The 3891-nt window shown below is 38.7% G+C and overlaps 1 protein-coding gene across 1 annotated transcript in view; it reads left to right on the top strand.

Annotated features, from left to right (window-relative positions):
* Positions 1-3891, top strand: part of RSBN1 (round spermatid basic protein 1) — a 21176-nt gene that overhangs the window by 2636 nt on the left and 14649 nt on the right. The gene's annotated exons all lie outside the window — the stretch shown is intronic.

Genomic DNA, 3891 nt, shown 5'->3' on the forward strand with positions numbered 1-3891 from the left:
GCGCGCGCGCACGCGGCTTTATTCCTTCATAAGCTGATTGAAATTCTATCTTTTTGGTAGGCATTTTGTCTCCAGAGATGCATGTAATCATTTGGTGGGCCTAACTCTGCAACCACAAGTCTCGGTTCTTTTGCTGAAGCTTTTGAATAGCGTGCGTAGGGGATATAGGATTTATTTTGGATTGGCTTTGACTGAGGGTTTTTTTTTTTGTTTTGGTTTGGTGTGGTTTTTTGGGGAAGAATGCAATCAAATGCAGCCTTTGGAAATGCCTCTCTAAGTGAGGGCACCTACTTTAAATCTTACTCCAGTTCGTAAGGTATAGAAACCCTTTGGTTTTAGGTTGAAGCTTAGTTCATTATCAAACATGAAATCAAGATTTTTTTTCCCATTTAAGTTTTCACGTCCATCTCTTACATGGGTAAATTTGTGAAGATTTAAGCATTGAATTTTCTTCAGTTCTTTTTCAGTAGAGTTCCTTGCTTCCTGGAGGATGCTAGATCACGTACAACTTCTAACCAAACCTGTTCTTCTAGATTTGAGAGTTGTTGATTGAAGGCCGTATTATTCTTGTTCTTAAACTAGACTGTACCGTGACATGGCTGTCTCTACAATGCATCTCTGTGTGCTGCTTTAACATGGGCTTCCTTGCTGCTTCCATCCCACTTCCAGTGAGAAAAGTGTCCAAGTTAGACATGTACCTTTCAGACTATTTCTAATTAAAGTTCTCTCTGCAGTAAAGAGAGAGCAGGCGAGGCGGATACGGAGAGGTCGCAAGATGGCGCGACCCACGGAGCAGAACACGCAAAACAAAACATCCCTCGTCTTGGATTTTGGCATTGTTACCACAATAAGGTACCAAAGTGCTGACTTTCATAGTAGTTTTTGATTCCTTGAAGATTTTTACCCTTGGAAGGTTGACCAGGGTTTTGCCAGGGGCAAGAACTCAACTGCAAACAAGCTTATGAAATAGACTTGGTTTTCTGAAGTACATTGCTAAGCAAACACACTTTTCTCTATTGTAACAAAGGACTTTTAAATATTGCAGCCAAAGGTCAGCATAAAAAATGAGATGTTAGCCCACTGCTTTTGGGATAGGGAAGAGGCATTTACGATGTTAGCGTAAGAATGCTAACAGATCTCTGGAAGTCTACCTTAGAGTTGCCATTTAAAACTAAGTAAATCTGACCACGTGAACAAATGAAGTATTAAAGGGAAATAACTGATCTATGTCAGTGCAGCACACTAACTTACTGCTTTATCTAGTACCTCTTTTGACTGGTGCTAACAAAACTCTGTTGATATTTTCATATCTGTATTGCTGGTGACTATGAAGTGCTTTCTCTAAAAATATTAGAATAACTTGGAGCCTTTGGAAACTTATAGGAATATGGTTCCCTCAGCCCGTGGAAATACGTAGGAAGGCTTTTGCATTACGAGTTCCTGTCATGCTTTTAGGTTTTTGCTTGTGCTTTTGAAGTAATATTAAAAAGTCTTCTGGAACATAATTTCCAGTTACAGTACAACATGCATGCTTATGTGCACTTTTGTGCGTGCATCATCTCCACTCCTCCTCCTCTGCCTAGCTGACCGCTACAGCTGTCATACTTTTAAACCAAAATGTGGACTGTAATGGCTAGAACAACTTAAATGTGTAGGTCTAGTGTGTTTCTTATAGGAAAAAAACCCTTGGTTTGTATTCTTTACCTGCATCTAACTGAATACTTCATTTTTGTGATTCTTCCCAACTTGTGTAAATTTTATAAATGAGCTTTTTACACTCTAGTTTAGTTGCTGGATAGGCTAATTTATAACGGGCAAGATGAGCATCTGCAACTAGACCATGAGGATCCTTTGTTGGAAAGAAGCAATTCAGGGTTTGGCAATAATTTGGATCAAATCTAATGACAAATTTAAAATATCCTTTTTCAAGGACCTGAAGTTTAGGTAGAAGCAAGAAGGATCAAGAAGTCAGCTGAGGAATCATGGCTTGTTTAGTTCCCTAAACTGGATATTTTTTTCACGGAGTAATCTTTTTGAACAAGTTTTGGTAATCCTAAAAAGGGCATACTAGCCCATGCAGTTTAAATTCTAACTAATCTTGAGCTGGAAGAACACACATGTTTTTTTCAGCTGCAAGAAGCTGAGTATATCCAACATGTAACTTTATTATTTCCTTGCAAGAAAAATCATGTAACCTATAGTAACCTTGCATATCAGATGACTGAAAAATACATGTATTCATTCTTTTTTCCTGTTTTTCTCCTCTGACTATCTTGGTTGCTTAATAATTTGGTTTGAGTACCTTTTTAATAGCTTCTGATAAGGACTGAAACTGCCAGCTAAAAAAATGTATGTAATGTTAGGTTATACATAAAAAAAGTGTGGCGGGGGAGGCGCTAATGCATGGTTGGCTTAACAAGTAGGTCCTACGAAAATAAAGGGTCTAGGAGACATCTTGTATGGAATGTACGGTGGCACCTAACCCAGTGCAGCATTGTTTGCTCTTGGATTTTAATTAACTTAATTGTTCTGAGGGAAGCAGCTCTGTTAGTCTGAAGTCAGGCAGGGTAGAGTTGTACCATTTATAGACTAAATGAACGAGAGATGGGTAAGTTCATGAGCTACAGCTCACAGCAGATATTATCTGATTTTAAATTGGCTTCTGTTCATGAAAGCTTACGCGTTTCTAATTCAGTAACGTATACGGTACAACTCTGTCGTCCATTTTATGTCACTTGTTCCAAGTATTGTATAAACTTGTCTGTCCAGGCTTGATCTCCTTTTGAATTAGAACTTCTTTGTGAGGCATGTTTGGGTTAGCCAGAAAACTGAATAGGTGCGTAAGCAGCTAATAGTTAGAAATGTTGTGGTTGTAAGAAGAGAGTATGAAGCAAAACACGTGCATTCATCTTTGCCTAAATCTTGAAGACGCGCTTCATCTAAGTGCAGTTGTAGAGGTTTGCTTTCTGCTGCTAGCGTGAGGGCTGAAGTCCTGTTTATACAAAAGAGAGATCGTGAGCAGCAAAAGTTTTTTGTCTTTCTGATGTTTCCTTGACAGGGAAGGTGTTCCTGTAGGCTTGATGTCTTCAGTGAGAAGAGCTGTTTCTTAATCATCTGCAACAGATTGTCCAACTTAATGTAATGTGAACGTTGCTCTGGGAGGACTAGACTGTTCGGAAATGTGCTTTGGTTACTGAATATTCTTTGCTAGTGTGTGATTACAGAGTTTAAACATATATTCAAACTGATGCAAAATCAAGTTGACAGTAGTCTTTGAGGGCCATGCGTATGAACTGTAAAATAAATAAATAAAAAAATTTTAAAAAAATTAAGATTTATGTTGAAGGCTTTATACAGGTTTGCACTTGTTTCTAGAAACGTGGTATCCTGGGCCATACCTTAATGAAACACTGCTTAGGGGGATAAGGTATGCTGGCTTAGCACTGCATCTCAGCTCACTTAAAGAACAAGTGCTGCAAAATTAGTCCCTGATAGGGGAGCAAGCAAGGCATTTTTAAGGTAGACTAAATTGTGTTAATTGGTCTTTTTTACATGAAGATGATAGAATTTGTAAGTACAACTTTGAAGTCAGAACTGGCTGTAGTCCAGTGCCAGTTTTGAGACCATCTAGAAATCTGCCTCTTGCTCACTAAGCATGTTAGGCTTGCTGTGTGTATATAAATTAATCGTCTATATAGATGGATATAGACGATTAAGTTGTATTATATATTTTGTCCGGTATTGCATCTGTTTTGAAATGCACCCTGAACAAAATAGTTTGTATCTCCTGGCACAGGTCTTTGAAAACTCCTGGCGCTCTGGTGTAGTGCCCGAAGACTGGAAGAAGGCCAATGTGGTGCCGATCTTCAAGAAAGGGAGGAGATTGGATCC

The sequence above is a fragment of the Crocodylus porosus genome, unplaced genomic scaffold, assembly GCF_001723895.1.
Source record: "Crocodylus porosus isolate Cpor-Errol unplaced genomic scaffold, CroPor_comp1, whole genome shotgun sequence".
Lineage (NCBI taxonomy): Eukaryota > Metazoa > Chordata > Crocodylia > Crocodylidae > Crocodylus > Crocodylus porosus.